Source organism: Oncorhynchus masou, chromosome 15, assembly GCF_036934945.1.
Source record: "Oncorhynchus masou masou isolate Uvic2021 chromosome 15, UVic_Omas_1.1, whole genome shotgun sequence".
NCBI lineage: Eukaryota > Metazoa > Chordata > Actinopteri > Salmoniformes > Salmonidae > Oncorhynchus > Oncorhynchus masou.
The window spans coordinates 58,907,154-58,925,973 of record NC_088226.1 but is presented as its reverse complement, the minus strand read 5'-3'; the positions used below and the strand labels follow the sequence as shown (position 1 = coordinate 58,925,973).

Genomic DNA, 18,820 nt, shown 5'->3' with positions numbered 1-18,820 from the left:
TGTAGACTAGATGTACCCACACTAAGCCATTCTCATAAATAGCATGGTTGTCTACTGATATGTTCATTGAGAGTGTTGATGTAATAAATCATTAGGGAATGATTAATATCATCCAGTAGTTATGGATGATTCTTATTTTCATTAATGTTGCATTAATGTCTCTATGATGTTGGATTCCATATTTGAAATTCCTATCTGCCTATTTGTCCATAAGGTTATTGTGGTAGGAGTATATTTAGAGGTTAGGGTCAGAGGATGATGTGGTGGCAGTCCAAGAGAAATTAGTTCAGCCCAAAGCACAGTGTCAGAGAATCCAAACAAACAGTCTGGTTGTGTCTGGGAGATACTGTCTTATCTGCCCATATCAAAGATTACATACAGGGATAGGACATCTCTCTGGAGGATATTTTTCTGGGTACCCATAGCCTTAGTCCTGCTATTGTGGCTGTCAGACTACTTGCCCAAACTATAAATACTGTAACTGAATTTAACAATAAACATATTGACTGAGATGAATGACTTGACATCAATCTCTCTTAATATACAGGATCGGTCCCTATACCGGGACGGTTGAGCTAACATGCACTAATGTGATTAGCATGACAGTTGTAAATAACAGCAAACTTTCCAGGACATAGACATGTCTTATATGGGCAGAAAGCTTGAGTATCAAGTCCCTTACAAGCCCAAAAATGGTACTACTGTTATGTACTTGAGTGAAGACCCAAAAGCGGTTTTAACAGAAAACAGAGTTCTTTAATGAAAAACAGGAATGGCATAAATCCTCTTCCAACGTAGTCAATGGAACAAAAAGAACGTTAGAATAATGCAGGATGCACCTGCCAGGCAGACTCCGACAGGATAGGACAAGGTGGAAGCAAACGGGACGACAGCTTGCTTCTGGCATCAAAAACACAAACAAGAATCAGACACTGAAAGTAGCAGGAACAGAGAGAGAAATAGAGACCTAATCAGAGGGGAAGAGAGAACAGGTGGGAAGGAGTGAATGAGCTAGTTAGGGGAGATGTAGAACAGCTGAAGAATGAGAGACAGAGAAGGTAACCTAAAAAGACCAGCAGAGAGAGACAGAGTGAAGAGAAAGGACAGGAACAGACATAACAAGACATGACAGTACCCCCCCACTCACCGAGCGCCTCCTGGCGCACTCGAGGAGGAAACCTGGCGGCAACGGAGGAAATCATCGATCAGCGAACGGTCCAGCACGTCCCGAGAGGGAACCCAACTCCTCTCCTCAGGACCGTACCCCTCCCAATCCACTAGGTACTGATGACCACGGCCCCGAGGGCGCATGTCCAAAATCCTACGAACCCTGTAGATGGGTGCGCCCTCGACAAGGATGGGGGGGGGAGGGACGAGCGGGGGCGCGAAGAACGGGCTTAACACAGGAGACATGGAAGACCGGGTGAACGCGACGAAGATAGCGCGGGAGAAGAAGTCGCACTGCGACAGGATTAATGACCTGAGAAATACGGAACGGACCAATGAACCGCGGGGCCAACTTGCGAGAAGCTGTCTTAAGGGGAAGGTTCTGAGTGGAGAGCCATACTCTCTGACCGCAACAATATCTAGGACTCTTGGTCCTACGCTTATTAGCGGCCCTCACTGTCTGCGCCCTGTTACGGCAAAGTGCCGACCTGACCCCCTTCCAGGTGCGCTCGCAACGCTGGACAAAAGCCTGAGCGGAGGGGACGCAGGACTCGGCGAGCTGAGATGAGAACAGCGGAGGCTGGTACCCGAGGCTACTCTGAAAAGGGGATAGACCGGTAGCAGACGAGGGAAGCGAGTTGTGGGCGTACTCTGCCCAGGGGAGCTGTTCTGACCAAGACGCAGGGTTACGAAAAGAAAGACTGCGTAAAATGCGACCAACAGTCTGATTGGCCCGTTCGGCTTGACCGTTAGACTGGGGATGAAAGCCGGACGAGAGACTGACGGAAGCCCCAATCAAACGGCAAAACTCCCTCCAAAATTGAGACGTGAACTGCGGGCCTCTGTCGGAAACGACGTCAGACGGAAGGCCATGAATTCGGAAAACATTCTCGATAATGATCTGAGCCGTCTCCTTAGCAGAAGGGAGCTTATCGAGAGGAATGAAATGAGCCGCCTTAGAGAATCTATCGACAACCGTAAGAATAACTGTCTTCCCCGCTGATGAAGGCAGTCCGGTGATAAAATCTAAAGCGATGTGAGACCACGGTCAAGAGGGAATGGGAAGCGGTCTGAGACGGCCGGCAGGAGGAGAGTTCCCAGATTTAGTCTGCGCGCAGACCGAACAAGCGGCGACAAATCGACGCGCGTCACGTTCCCGAGTGGGCCACCAGAAACGCTGGCGAATGGAAGCGAGCGTACCCCGAACGCCGGGGTGGCCGGCTAACTTGGCAGAGTGGGCCCACTGAAGAACGGCCGGACGAGTAGGAACGGGAACGAACAGAAGGTTCCTAGGACAAGCTCGCGGCGACGGAGTGTGAGCGAGTGCTTGCTTTACCTGCCTCTCAATTCCCCAGACAGTCAACCCGACAACACGCCCCTCAGGGAGAATCCCTCGGGGTCGGTGGAGACCTCAGAAGAACTGAAGAGACGAGATAAAGCATCAGGCTTGGTGTTTTTTGAGCCCGGACGATAAGAAATAACAAACTCGAAACGAGCGAAAAACAGAGCCCAACGAGCCTGACGCGCATTAAGTCGTTTGGCTGAACGGATGTACTCAAGGTTCCTATGGTCAGTCCAAACGACAAAAGGAACGGTCGCCCCCTCCAACCACTGTCGCCATTCGCCTAGGGCTAAGCGGATGGCGAGCAGTTCGCGATTACCAACATCATAGTTACGTTCTGACGGCGATAAGCGATGAGAGAAAACGCGCAAGGATGGACCTTGCCGTCAGAGAGAGAGCGCTGAGAAAGAATGGCTCCCACGCCCACCTCTGACGCGTCAACCTCAACAACAAACTGACTAGAGATGTCAGGTGTAACAAGAATAGGTGCGGATGTAAAACGATTCTTAAGAAGATCAAAAGCTCCCTGGGCGGAAACGGACCACTTAAAGCACGTCTTAACAGAAGTAAGGGCTGTGAGGGGAGCTGCCACCTGACCGAAATTACGGATGAAACGACGATAGAAATTAGCGAAGCCCAGAAAGCGCTGCAGCTCGACGCGTGACTTAGGAACGGGCCAATCAATGACAGCCTGGACCTTAGCGGGATCCATCTTAATGCCCTCAGCGGAAATAACGGAACCGAGAAAAGGGACAGAGGCGGCATGAAAAGTGCACTTCTCAGCCTTCACATAAAGACAGTTCTCCAAAAGGCGCTGGAGGACGCGTCGCACGTGCTGAACATGAATCGAGAGAGACGGTGAAAAAAATCAGGATATCGTCCATGTAAAAAAAAACAAAAATGTTCAGCATGTCTCTCAGGACGTCGTTAACTAGTGCCTGAAAGACAGCTGGAGCGTTAACGAGGCCGAAAGGAAGAACCCGGTATTCAAAGTGCCCTAACGGAGTGTTAAACGCCGTCTTCCACTCGTCCCCTCCCTGATGCGCACGAGATGGTAGGCGTTACGAAGGTCCAATTTGGTGAAAAACCTGGCTCCCTGCAGGATCTCGAAGGCTGAAGACATAAGAGGAAGCGGATAACGATTCTTAACTGTTATGTCATTCAGCCTCGATAATCCACGCATGGGCGCAGGGACCCGTCCTTCTTCTGAACAAAAAAAAACCCCGCTCCGGCGGGAGAGGAGGAGGAGACTATGGTACCGGCGTCGAGCGAAACCGACAAATAATCCTCGAGAGCCTTACGTTCGGGAGCCGACTGAGAGTATAATCTACCCCGGGGGAGTAGTTCCCGGAAGGAGATCAATACTACAGTCATACGACCGGTGTGGAGGGAGAAGTGGCCTTGGAACGACTGAACACCGTGCGCAGATCGTGATACTCCTCCGGCACCCCTGTCAAATCGCCAGGCTCCTCCTGTGAAGAAGAGACAGAGGAAACAGGAGGGATAGCAGACATTAAACAGGTCACATGACAAGAAACATTCCAGGATAGGATAGTATTACTAGACCAATTAATAGAAGGGTTATGGCGCACTAGCCAGGGATGACCCAAAACAACAGGTGTAAAAGGTGAACGAAAAATTAGAAAAGAAATGGTTTCGCTATGATTACCAGAGACAGTGAGGGTTAAAGGCAGCGTCTCACGCTGAATCTTGGGGAGAGAACTACCATCTAAAGCGAACAAGGCCGTGGGCTCCCCTAACTGTCTGAGAGGAATGTCATGTTCCCGAGCCCAGGTCTCGTCCATAAAACAGCCCTCCGCCCCAGAGTCTATCAAGGCACTGCAGGAAGCAGATGAACCGGGCCAGCGGAGATGGACCGGAAAGGTAGTGCGTGATCCAGAAGGAGAGGCCTGAGTAGTTGCGCTCACCAGTAGCCCTCCTCTTACTGATGAGCTCTGGCTTTTACTGGACATGAGGTGACAAAATGACCAGCGGAGCCGCAGTAGAGACAGAGGCGATTGGTGATTCTCCGTTCCTTCTCCTTGGCCGAGATGCGGATACCCCCAGCTGCATAGGCTCAGCATCCGAGCCGGCGGAGGAGGGTGGCAGTGATGCGGCAGGTGGCAGTGATGTGGAGAGGGGAGCAACGGAGAACGCGAGCTCCCTTCCACGAGCTCGGCGACGAAGATCAAACCGTCGCTCTATGCGAATAGCGAGAGCTATTAAGGAGTCCAGACTGGAAGGAACCTCCCGGGAGAGGATCTCATCCTTAACCTCGACGAGGAGACCCTCCAGAAAACGAGCGAGCAAAGCCGGCTCGTTCCAGTCACTAGAGGCAGCGAGAGTGAGAAACTCAATAGAATAATCCGTTATGGATCGATTCCCCTGACATAGGGAAGACAGGGCCCTGGAAGCCTCCTCCCCAAAAACAGAACGGTCAAAAACCCGTATCATCTCCTCCTTAAAGTCCTGATACTGGTTAATACACTCAGCCCTCGCCTCCCAGATTGCCGTGCCCCACTCACGCGCCCGTCCGGTAAGGAGAGAAATGACGTAGGCGATGCGGGCTGCGCTCCTGGAGTAAGTGTTGGGCTGGAGAGAGAACACCACATCACACTGAGTGAGGAATGAGTGGCACTCAGTGGGCTCCCCAGAGTAACACGGCGGGTTGTTGATCCTGGGCTCCGGAGACTCGGAAACCCTGGAAGTGGGCGGTGGATCGAGGTGGAGTTGGTGAACCTGTCTTGTGAGGTCGGAGACTTGGACGGCCAGGGTCTCAACGGCATGTCGAGCAGCAGACAATTCCTCCTCGTGTCTGCCTAGCATCGCTCCCTGGATCTCGACGGCGGAGTGAAAAGGGTCCGGAGCCGCTGGGTCCATTCTTGGTCTGATTCTTCTGTTATGTACTTGAGTGAAGACCCAAAAGCGGTTTTAACAGAAAACAGAGTTCTTTAATGAAAAACAGGAATGGCATAAATCCTCTTCCAACGTAGTCAATGGAACAAAAAGAACGTTAGAATAATGCAGGATGCACCTGCCAGGCAGACTCCGACAGGATAGGACAAGGTGGAAGCAAACGGGACGACAGCTTGCTTCTGGCATCAAAAACACAAACAAGAATCAGACACTGAAAGTAGCAGGAACAGAGAGAGAAATAGAGACCTAATCAGAGGGGGAAGAGAGAACAGGTGGGAAGGAGTGAATGAGCTAGTTAGGGGAGATGTAGAACAGCTGAAGAATGAGAGACAGAGAAGGTAACCTAAAAAGACCAGCAGAGAGAGACAGAGTGAAGAGAAAGGACAGGAACAGACATAACAAGACATGACAACTACATCCTGTTATCAGAAGTGTATGTAGAGGAGTGTTGCGTTTGGCACAGGATATAACCCTCCTTAAACCAAGATACAGAGACACCGCAGAAGATATACACCCAGAGAGCTCAGACTCCACCAGGTCACAGAGGTCACTGAGCAAAGGTCACACACATGCTTCACACACAAACACTGCTTCTGGGAATCACTCTTGCTCTGAGAGAATATCTGTTTTCTATCACTCTACTCTTGGTTTCAAACACTAATGGTGTTTTGGCAGGTGGTTATACGGACTGTTAACTCCAAAAAGTGGAGAGTTGAGGAGAGCTCTTACAGCTAGAGCCTGTATCCAGAAATTGTCATGTGAAGTGTTGGGTGGCTGGGCCTTTACTGAGGAATCCCACCTCATTACTGAGCCTGTCTGTCCTCTTAATAATGCATATATTATCACCTAATGTTCTGTTAGATATTTTTATCAACTTAAGTTCTTGCGAACATTACACGTTTTGAACTTCTATTTGCTATTTCATGGCCTGTAGGCATCATTGACCTGAGCTCATACAACTCGTTTTGAGTTTTAAAAAGTATGGATGAGTCTGCATAATGCATGGATGATTTTGACTATAACAAATACTCAGATGAAACATATTGTGCTATTTATCACAGACTAATTTGTGTCAAAGTTTAACAAGGACTCTCCTCCTCACCAGTGTCATGATCAAAGATATGATCAAGAGCCTCACATACAATACATCGTTTGGTCATTGTGCTGCCACAGAATTAATTGTGAGTAAGACCTCAAAAAAGCTTTATATACCAGAGCTGCGAGAAAAGTTCTATAGATTATTGAAACAATGTTGCAATTGTTTGTGAGAATGTCAACAGGTGTGGTTCCCATGGGGAAAAAAATTATATTGGGGAAAGGTTCCCGTGGGGGTTGCCATGGAAGCCAAGAAGGGGAGTGAGGTGTGTGTGTGTCTGTGTGCTCAAACACACATGCATGTGGGGGTCTGGGAGAGGAATTGTGTCCATCTGATGAATGGGCATGTGCCTGAACTCAATTATATACACTAATTGTAGACTCACCCATTAATTTCTAATGACTGGTAATTTTTGATTGGGAACACCACAGGCGTACAAAGGTTAAATAAAGCACCCAAAATGTAATGAAAATCATCTAAATGTATTTTGTGTGTTCAGATGCCCTGTGTGGACAAAGTCAGGGAACCTTATGACAATCAGATTACATTAACTACATTTTTCAGAGAAAGAACTTGTAAATCGGTCCAATTCGACCAGAACACAGCCGGAGGGTTAATGACCAGAGACACAGCCACAGTGCCTTCAGAAAGTATTCATATCCTTTGACTTATTCAACAGTTTGTTGTGTTATAGACTGAATTCAAAATGGATTGAATATATTTTGAATATATTTTCTCACCCATCTACACACATTACCCCACAATAACAAAGTTAAAACATGTTTTTTTAAATGTTTCCAAATGAAATACAGAAATATCTCACTTACACACCCCTGAGTCAACACATGTTAGAAAACTCTTTGGCAGCGATTACAGCTGTGAGTCTTATGGGTAAGTCTCTAAGATCTTTGCTTACCTGGATTGTACAATATTTGCCCATTATTCTTTTCAAAATTCTTCAAGCTCTGTCAAATTGATTGTTGATCATTGCTAGACAACCATTTTCAAGTCTTGCCATAGATTTTCAAGCAGATATAAGTCAAAACTGCAACTCAGCCACCCAGGAACATTCACTGTCTTCTCGGTAAGCAACTCCAGTGTACTGTAGGTTTGGCCTTCTGTTTTAGGTTATTGTCCTGCTGAAAGGTGATCTCATCTCCCAGTGTCTGGTGGAAAGCAGGCCGAACCAGGTTTTGCTCTAGGACTTGTTCTTAGCTCCATTCTGTTTATTTTTTATCCTGAAAAACTCCCCAGTCCTTAACGATTACAAGCAGCTAACACTATGCTTGCAAATATGGAGAGTGGTACTCAGTAATGTGTTGTACTGGATTTGCCCCAAACATAACAGTTTGTATTCAGGACAAAAAGTGTATTGCTTTGCCACATTTTTTGCAGTATTGTTGCAAACAAGATGGATGTTTTGGAATATTTTTTATTCTGTACAGGCTTCCTTCTTTTCACTCTGTCATTTAGGTTAGTGTTGTGCAGTAATGACAATGTTGTTGATCCATCCCCAGTTTTCTCCTATCACAGCCATTCAATTCTGTAACTGTTTTAGTCACCATTGGCCTCATGGGGAAATCCCTGGGCAGTTTCCTTCCTCTCCTGCAACTGCGTTAGGAAGGACGCCTGTTTCTTTGTAGTGACTGGGTATATTGATACACCATCCAGGTGTAATTAATAACTTCACCATACTCAAAGGGATATTCAATGTTTGTTTTTTACCCATCTTCCTATAGTTGCCCTTCTTTGTGAGGCATTGAATAAAAAAAATTGATATCATTTTAACTAATATTCTGTCCCTTCTCAAAATATTATTTGAAATATACACTTGGCTCTCCAACCCTGTTCCTGGAGAGCTACTGTTGCTCCAACCGTAATCTAGCGTACCTGATTTCAATAATTAACTAGTTGATAAGCTGAATCAGGTTAGTTACACCTGGGGTTGGAGTGAAAACCTACAGGATGGTAGCTCTCCATGAACATGGTTGGAGAGCCCTGCACGAGGCACTTAGATATTAGCTGAATTCCATTGTGATTACTTTTTGCAGGATTTCATACAAAATGGGTATGAGATCTCATCGTTGTGAGGTCAAATCTGAAATCTCATTACATTACATTTTGTGAATATGGTTGATTGAAATAGTAGAATACACAAGGTGCAATTTCGAAACTTGGTTGTGCGTCAGCAGTTTTCCTCTTGTTATGTGCCACACACTGACAGTCGCTCAATTAGCCCATGTCAGTTACACTATTTTTGATTGGTAAATGAGTCTAGAGAGCTATCTAAACTTCTAGTAATCATGGCTGAATTACCGACCTGGGCATGCAGGGCACGTGCTCAGGGGCCCTGACCACCATGGGGCCCCCATTGATGTTGTTAGTTACTCTCACTCAGATATCATATTAACATAGCATAAGTCATGGCAAAATGTGTAGAATTGCAGGATGTACTTAAAAAAATAAAAAGTGTTATTAAAAATATTTTTTCTGCTAACAGATCCGTCTGTTCGTATACAATTGTAGTTTGTGATCCCAGTTAACGTGACTTACTGTGTAGCGGTTAACTGTTTAGCTAATAGGCTAAGTGTTTGTGGCAATTTTAGATATTTTTTTTTGCTTTTCTCCGACAGTATTTTTGAGTTTTTAAATTGTATAGAAATGCAGTAAGAGAGCTTCAACTTTCTTTAAGAACAATTAAAGTATTTAAAGTACTTCAGTGTAAAACTAACTGGATTCTGCAACAATTATGGATGATAACGCTCTGAAGGTGTATCAGGGGGAGTTGGGATATGCAAAAAACACATTTCCAATTCACACATGCATATTAATTCACACTTGTAAATGTGCGAAATAGGACAAATATAAGCACCCACCAAATTATTCGTATTATTATTCATATTACTATTATTAACGGTGGGGAAGATGGCTCATTATAATACTGTCTGTTCCAGATATCGGGAGTCATAAAAAAACAGATCTTATAATGAATCACATTCCCTCGATCTTTATCCCAGACAACAAGGCCAATACACACAACTACAGTCATTACTACAGACATTACTACAGCAGAAATATCACATGTTCTGTTTAATGCACAGACTTCTCAGTGTCATTTTGTGCAGTTTTCATGAATATAATTTGATTATGAAAAGCAGCTGCCACATACATCAGTGGATCTGGATCATAAAGAGACAAAAATCGACTCTCTTACGGATGCACCTTTTTTATTTTTTTTAAATCTGTGGTTCCCTCTGTCCCTGTGCCATCCTGTCTGTCAGTGTACGGTCACACCAGACCACATGGAGATGAAAACATTGTAAAAGAAGGAAAGTACACCTTGCTCCACTTTTAACACTGAGAACTATATACCAATCTATCGTTCCAGTCCCACTGCTCTGGTGAGTCACTCTGCCGACAGTCAACGGACGCTTAGAGGGAATAGGGGGAAGTCCTGAACATGCCTCATGCATTGGAATCTAAACTGCAGATATGAACATCTTGGGTAAAAAGATTAGGTTACCCACTGAACATCAATGAACAAATAATGAGAGAAATGTTGTCCCTCTGAGCAAGGACAGTGAGTTATGGGTGGTAATTGCATCCACTCTCTCATGGTTTGTTTAAACCCAAACCTTGGATATTACTACTTGTGTTCTGAGTGATGTTGACTTAGAGGTCAGTCCATTTTCTCCAACATAGATAATGATATTCTTGGGAATGAGCTGGCACCTTTGATGGTGGACGTGAGGTGAGGTTACATATTCACTTCGGTCACCTGGCTGTCGAATTGCATGTGGTCAGACACTAGAGAGGCATCAGGGTGACAGCTTTGACATCATCCTTTCATCTGGGGTGAAAAGTTCATCCTGTCCTGATGCTTGGTCAAGTTGATACAAAGAGGCAGCTAGGGGGACTTCATGCCGTAATGCTAACACATTCACCTGTAATCACGAACAGCAGGTGTCAGACATTGACATTCCTCCCTCATTCACTTTTCATTCGATCTGGTGGCATTCGCCTCTGTATACACCTACTGGCTGAGCATAGGTCAGTGAACCTTAAGTCTATTATTTGGACAGACAGACCCCTGCCTCCCCACTCTCCCCTCCTTACTGAGCTGTCATTATCTGTTTTCTAATAAAGGTATAGGGTGTACTGTGACACTGGTCTGTCAAAGGTCCGATCCACTAGTCAAGCAATTGGTCAAAGGCAGGTAGAGCAAGTAATGAGTATTGACGACGGGGAGCTGAGCCATTCATTACAGTATGATTCAGACATCGGGCTTTTCAGAACATTGAGTTCCTGCTCCTGTGGATCCATAGTTTTTTGTAGTATGGATCAAGACATTTTGCCAATGGTAGGAGCATGGTGAGTGGCATGCTGATTCCATGGCATCACAGATTAATTGCTTTCTCGGTCTGATGGTGTTAAAATGCAGAGAAGGCTTCAATAGTACCAATATTAGCACAGTTTATATGCGCCATTTAGCAAAGTGCAGCCATTATTGTAATTCTAAATCTTGTTTATAAATAGGTCAATACTTCCATAGACCGGTAGTATAGGATTTAAAATGTGATGCATGTTCTGTTGACCCAAAGATGCACTTCTGTGCACAGAGCATTAACACAGAAGCACACAGTACATTAGTATTCAAAACTGCCAGTGGGTGAAAATGTCTCTGAATTTCAACATCATGTTCTTTATTTTATTATTCCTGCTTCTCATTTCAGCAAGGCTTAAATACACAACGAGAGAGAGAGAGACACTCTACCCTCGTGTTGGGTGACAAAGCAACCACCCACAAATAATGTTAATGTGTATACTGATGGAATGACATTGTAGTGAAGGGTGACTACAAGCAAATCAACACTATTGACATTTCAGTTTAATGAATGCATTTAATGGATTAATGGAATGTGGTTTTATGTGGAGTAAACAACAACGACATGCTTTTAATTTGCATTGTTTTATCCATTGAGCAGACACGGTAATACACAGCAGTAAACGGTGTCTGAATGCATAGAGTTCTCTATTCCTAGTATCAGATATTACACTTGACAGTGTAACAGGGTAGACCGCTAGCTTACTGCGTCTGGCATCTAATGGTTTTAAATACAAGGCCCCGCGGGCCCACAGACACAGAGGATACACAATACAGCTGATGAGATGAGAGTCTATTATACATATATTCCTGCTAGGTTCCTGCTCGAGATGATCATCATCTGTTGAGTGGAATTGGATACGGGGGAGCATCAAAGGCAATGTCAAGGAACCGACTGCTGTATATGAACTGAGGCTGCCTGCCTGGTTCCGTCAGTCACACAGAGAGAAACAGAGACAGAGAGAGAGACTCATAGACCCAGCCCAGAAATGGGGAACTCCGTATGAACTTTATGCAGAGATAACTTGATAAGACTGATATTCTATATGGTATTCGACTACAGATGTTTATTAAAAGTCAATGACAGTTTTTTTCTTAGCTAACCATCTAAATGGTTTGTTTGTAGACTTGGCATGCTGATAACCTGTCTGTGTTATCTTAAATAAGACATCTCAGTCTTATCCCCCCCACCATAAAAGGCTTATACAATTAAATAAACCTTTCACTTTTCTTTGCTGATAGGGGATAAGTGGTTGTCTCACCTAGCTATCTTAAGATTAATGTATTTACTGTAAGTTGCTGCGTATAAGAGTGTCTGCGAAATGACTAAAATGTCAAATGAAAGACATTTGTTGATATAGCCCTATTGGATTGAGGCTATGTTAAGTGCTTTTAATTGACACCTACCCTTGTAGGGCTCAACAGCTGCCCAGACAGACAGGGTTAGACGTGTGACAGCCTGTGAGACATTAACAGAGTCATGACACTCCAAGCTTTTTTTAGCCTTTATCAGACCTACTTCCTCCAGTTCTTTCATGTTAAAGCCTGATAAGTACATCTGCTGGATTTACTGCTGGCGTTGTCTACTGCCACCTATTCTGCATTTTATTTTTCATTCTGCAGATACTGTTGAAAAACTGTTCTTAAATGGAAGCAAATGGAACGAAACGGGGATAAACATACCTGAATTTGTCAAATGGAAACTCTCATTTGCAACTGTTGGACTAATTATTAAACCCTAGATCAGCTAGATGCAGGCAAGAGTTTGCAAGGCGGTATTGAATGCGTCACTGTCTGTCACCTTGATTACTCAAAAATTCATAGGCTAGGTTGTAGCAACCTCATGATGGGTACAGGGGAAATTTGAGTATCATGCAGTAGCATAAATCTATCGATGTTACATTGAACTGGGTGAATGGAATATGAATGACAGTCACCCAATATGCTGTAACAGAAATAAGGCAAAGCTCATTAAAAAAAATCTTCCTCCCTCATCTTAAAAACTTCTTGTGTCACGGTTTTCTAATGGTGAAGGAGAGTCGGACCAAACTGCAGCGTGTATATTGTGATCCATGTTTAATAAAACAAACGTAACACGAATCCAAAACACAAACTCTACAAAACAATAAACGTAATGAAAACCGAAACAGCCTAAACTGGTGCAAACTAACACATAATAAGGACGTCAAGACACTCAGGACAATCACCCACGACAAACTCAAAGAATATGGCTGCCTAAATATGGTTCCCAATCAGAGACAACGATAAGCACCTGCCTCTGATTGAGAACCACTCCAGACAGCCATAGACTTTGCTAGATAACCCCACTAGCTACAATCCCAAATACATACACACCAAAACCCCAAGACAAAACACACCACAATACAAAAACTCCATGCCACACCCTGGTCTGACCCAATACATGAAGAAAAACACAAAATACTTAGACCAGGGCGTGACAGAACCCCCCTAAAGGTGCGGACTCCCGAACGCACCTCAAAACAATAGGGAGGGTCCGGGTGGGCGTCTGTCCATGGTGGCGGCTCCGGCGCGGGACGTGGAACCCACTCAGTCAATGTCTTAGTCCCCTCACCTCGCGTCCCTGGATAGACCACCCTCGCCGCCTACCATGGCCTAGTAGTCCTCACCCAGAACCCCACTGTACTGAGGAGCAGATCGGGACTGAAGGACAGCTCGGGACTGAGGCAGCTCGGGAGTGAGAGAAAGCTCGGGAGTGAGAGGAAGCTCGGGAGTGAGAGGAAGCTCAGGCAGGTTGATGGATCTACCAGATCCTGGCTTGCTGGTGGTTCCGGCAGATCCTGGCTGACTGGCGGATCCTGGCTGACTAGCAGATCTGGCAGATCCTGGCCGACTGGCGGATCCTGGCCGACTGGCGGATCCTGGCCGACTGGCGGATCCTGGCGGCGCTGGGCAGAGGGGCTCTGGCGCTGGGCAGAGGGGCTCTGGCGCTGGGCAGAGGGGCTCTGGCGCCGGGCAGGCGGGAGACTCCGGCAGCGGCGCCGGACAGGCGGGAGACTCCGGCAGCGGCGCCGGACAGGCGGGAGACTCCGGCAGCGGCGCCGGACAGGCGGGAGATAGCGCAGGAGAGGAGAAAGGCTCCGACAGCGCAGGAGAGGCGAGGCGCACTGTAGGCCTGATGCGTGGTGCTGGCACTGGTGGTACTGGGCCGAGGACACGCACAGGAAGCCTGGTGCGGGGAGCTGCTACCGGAGGGCTGGGGTGTGGAGGTGGTACTGGATAGACCGGACCGTGCAGGCGCACTGGAGCTCTTGAGCACCGAGCCTGCCCAACCTTACCTGGTTGAATACGCTCGGTCGCCCTGCCAGTGCGGCGAGGTGGAATAGCCCGCAATGGGCTATGTAGGCGAACCGGAGACACCGAGCGCAAGGCTGGTGCCATGTAAGCCGGCCCAAGGAGACGCACTGGGGACCAGTTGCGTAGAGCCGGCTTCATGGCATTTGGCTCGACGCTCAATCTAGCCCGGCCGATACGCGGATCTGGAATATACCGCACCGGGCCATGCACCCGCACTGGGAACACCGTGCACACCACTGCATAACACGGTGCCTGCCCGGTCTCTCTAGCCCCCCGGTAAGCACAGGGAGTTTGCGCAGGTCTCCTACCTGGCGTTGCCATACTCCCTGTAAGCCCCCCCCCCCAAGAAATTTTTGGGGCTGATTCCCGGGCTTCCGTCCGCGCCGTCATGCTTGCTTCGCCAACCTCATTCTCCTGTAACATTCAGCGCACTGCTCCATCGAATCCCAGGCGGGCTCCGGCACTCTCCCTGGGTCGACCGCCCACCTGTCTAGCTCCTCCCAGGAAGTATAGTCCATACTGTACTCCTCTTTGGGCTGCTCTTGTTTCCTCTTCTCCTGCTGCACCTTTGGGCGGCTACACTCCCCTGGTTTAGCCCAGGGTCCTCTCCCGTCAAGGATTTCCTCCCATGTCCAGAAATCCTTAATACGCAGCTCCTCTTTGGGCTGCTCCTGCCTGTTGACACGCTGCTTGGTCCGTTTGTGGTGGGTGATTCTGTCACGGTTTTCTAATGGTGAAGGAGAGTCGGACCAAACTGCAGCATGTATATTGTGATCCATGTTTAATAAAACAAATGTAACACGAATCCAAAACACAATCTCTACAAAACAATAAACGTAATGAAAACCGAAACAGCCTAAACTGGTGCAAACTAACACATAATACAGACGTCAAGACACTCAGGACAATCACCCACGACAAACTCAAAGAATATGGCTGCCTAAATATGGTTCCCAATCAGAGACAACGATAAGCACCTGCCTCTGATTGAGAACCACTCCAGACAGCCATAGACTTTGCTAGATAACCCCACTAGCTACAATCCCAAATACATACACACAAAAACCCAAGACAAAACACACCACAATACAAAAACTCCATGCCACACCCTGGCCTGACCCAATACATGAAGAAAAACACAAAATACTTAGACCAGGGCGTGACATCTTGGCACACCCATCCCATTAGCGGGATCATTTTCATCAACATCCTCTGAATTGTAGAATTACATTCAAATTAAATTACTAAAAATATTTAATTTTCATGACATCACAAGTGCAAAATAGCAAAACACAGCTTAGCTTGTTGTTAATCCACCTGGCGTGTCAAATTTCAAAAAAGCTTAACAGCAAAAGCTATCCAAGCGTTTATGTTAGGACATCTTTCAGCAGACAAAACATTACAAACAGCTAGCAGCAAAGTAGATTGGTCACAAAAGTCAGAAAAGCAATAAAATGAATCGCTTACCTTTGATGATCTTCGGATGTTTGCACTCACAAGACACAATAAATGTTCCTTTTGTTCCATAAAGATTCTTTTTATATCCAAAATACCTCCATTTGGTTGGCGCGTGTTGTTCAGAAATCCACAGGCTCGAGCGGTCACGACGGGGCAGACGAAAATTCCAAATAGTATCCGTAAAGTTCGTAGAAACATGTCAAACATTTTTTATAATCAATCCTCAGGTTGTTTTTACAATAAATAATAAATAATATTTCAACCGGACCGTAGCTTTTTCAATAGGAGAGAGAGAGAAAATGTGTACTCCAAGTTGTTGCACATGCAAAACTCTGCTGGCATCCAGCCATCCACTGACGCGATGTGATCCTTCTCGCTCATTTTTCAGAATAAAAGCCTGAAACTATGTCTAAAGACTATTCACACCATGTGGAAGCCATAGCGAAAGGAATCTGGTTGATATCCCTTTAAATGGAGGGAAGGCATGCAATGCAACAGGGAGATTAGTTTCTCTTAGGCACTTCCTTGTTGGATTTTCCTCAGATTGTTGCCTGCAATATCAGTTCTGTTATACTCACAGACAATATTTTGACAGTTTTGGAAACTTTAGAGTGTTTTCTATCTGACAATTATATGCATATTCTGGATTCTGGCCCTGAGAAATCATTTCATTTGGGTATGTTTTTCATCCAAACATCAAAATACTGCCATCTACACTAAACAGGTTAAAAGGTAACGACCGCCACTGGTTTACACTGAGAAATTCTGCCCCATGTTCCAACCGAGTGTGTGTTCCTATATATCCTCTTCCTTGTTTAATTAAAACAAGTGAATTCATAATCACTTACAACACAGACCCCCTCAGAGCATAAACATAAACTTTTCCATTCACTAAATCACTTTCCCTACGTCAGAGAACAGTGTTCTCAGAGAAGGACCCACAGGCGAGCTACTGTGTAAAGCCACCCTGTAAGCATGCTGAAATACATCCATCAACTAAAATGCAAGAGGGAATATGCTACATGCTCTCAGTGCCATGCCTGAATCATTTCCCAGTTTGCAGTCATTAAATGTGAAGGCTCAGCACTGTGTGCATTAGCCCTAATGGACATATTACCTCAAAATACTCCAAAGGCCACTGTACGCAGACACAATCACAGACATGCACACGTGCACGCACAGACACGCACACACAAGATGCCTCTGGCCACGTTTACTCAAGCAAAAACTTCCACCCACAGGGCACAGACATCAATTCAACGTCTATTCCACGTTGACTCAATGCAATTTCATTAAAATGATGTGGATACAACATCTATTCAACCAGGGTATGCCCAATGGGAAACAAAGCCCATACGTTTTTTTAAACTAATTTCTTTAGTGAATTCTAAATCATTAGTCAGTGAGAAGATTGCTTTTTGTGATGTACAAAGGGATTGTCCCTCTCCTCTCTAAATCCTCTCAACGCACCTCCACGCGCCTGATTCCAGGTTACCCACCGACAGCCACTGCCAATCTGCCTTAATTGCCTCACATGTAAAGGGAGAGCTGAGAGACGGAACTTGCTGCCCTCGCCTTTCTTACACTGAGCTCACTGCTACCATGGTAGAGAGAAAACACTCCACCTTGATATCCGACAATAAGAGAGCACACCATGTTTACAACCCAACCCAGAGTGTAACTTCTCTCCTCAGTCCTCACAACCAAAGAGGCAGGCATCCCTCAACGATGAAAACAGTGTGTCGTTTGACGTAGTAAGTGTGAACTTTCTCATCCTTCAGTCTCTTGACTGTAGATCTACTCAACATGATGATGTTGTTTTTAAATTGCTTGCTTTTTGTTGTTGTTTACTTTACAGTTCTTCAAGATTTCTTTATATAATGAATAGTGCTATTAAATCTGATTAATATTATTATTATAATAAACAATCACACAAAACCATACAAGCTCATGTGTGTCTTCCTGCACGACTATGGAAATACACACTTTTATAGTGAAAAGAAGAGGTCCACACAGAGCAGAAAGAGAGAAAGAGAGAACTACTAGTTATAAGACCAGTTTTTCAACTCACCTTTGTTGAGCCTATAAAGGAGGGTCTTTCCCGTTCCTCCGTTAAGTAAATGTTTACTCTTTGTTTACTCTTCCTTTGTTGCAGCTTGACACAAATACATCCTCACCCTAAGGACATGATCTAAATCAACAGCGCGTGAGGGAGAGAGGCAGGAAGGAAATGCCAAAGAAGAAAAGAGCACTCTCCTCAAGTCCTCTGCACTGTATCCAACCGGTTTGAGCTCAGCGATAGAGTGTGTGAGAGAGAGAGAGGAAGAGAGAGAGAGAGATGAAGCGATACTGCGTGAGTGAGTGAGAGAGCTAGCGGCAAGCGAGTAAGAGAGAGAGAGGAGTGTAGCAAGCAGTGTTCACACTAGGGTGACTCTTTAGCCCCGTTTATACCTCACACTTACATGCATTCTTCATCCTGATCTTTGCTTGATCTAGTCTGTTTACACTTGTGAAATCGGGATCATAATAAGTTCACAATGCGTATTTTAATCGTCTACACCTGTCTGAAAATGTGGGTGAAATCGAATGTGGACATTTTCCAGACACGGCATGCATGTTAGCACCAGGTATAAACGGGGCTTCTGTCTTGCTTTGCGTGTGTGTGTTTCCTTGCTTTTGTGCGTGTGTTTCAGTGTGCGAGTTATGGCATTCCTCACATGTTGTCTGAAACAGAAGCCACAGGGTCAGCTGCTGTCACCGCTGCCTCTGTCTCTTATCCCATTCATACCAAGACAAAAACCCGCCAACTTTGGCATGCCGTCTTCTTTTTCCAGCCTTTTCTTTATATCAGAAAGATATTGCCAGTAACAAAGCCTGTACTTTTATATCCACCAAACGAGGTACTCATGAATGTGGTATTATGTTTTAAAGTCCTGTCAACGGCTCAGTATAAAATGTAAATCATCTTACCGGCTTTAGCACACATTAAATCATGAACATTCTATTGTTGTCCGACATCGTCCTTGTCAGTATGAAAAAGTATAAACAAATAAATGGGGGATTATATAAACATTGCCCAGCATCTTTTTCTTCTTCAGGCAACATACTGGGAATCCTGTGT

At 45.5% G+C, this 18,820-nt stretch overlaps 1 protein-coding gene across 2 annotated transcripts in view; it reads right to left on the bottom strand.

The window, feature by feature from the left end:
- LOC135556548 (protein shisa-like-1a) overlaps window positions 1–18,026 on the bottom strand; it is a 48,936-nt gene extending 30,910 nt beyond the window's left edge. The window contains exon 1 of one of the 2 annotated variants that reach the window (XM_064989842.1): window positions 17,771–18,026. The gene's annotated coding sequence lies outside the window, so the exon portion shown is untranslated. The remainder of the gene's footprint in view (window positions 1–17,770) is intronic. The other variant, XM_064989843.1, reaches the window with a different exon arrangement.
- Between the last annotated feature and the right edge of the window lie 794 nt (window positions 18,027–18,820).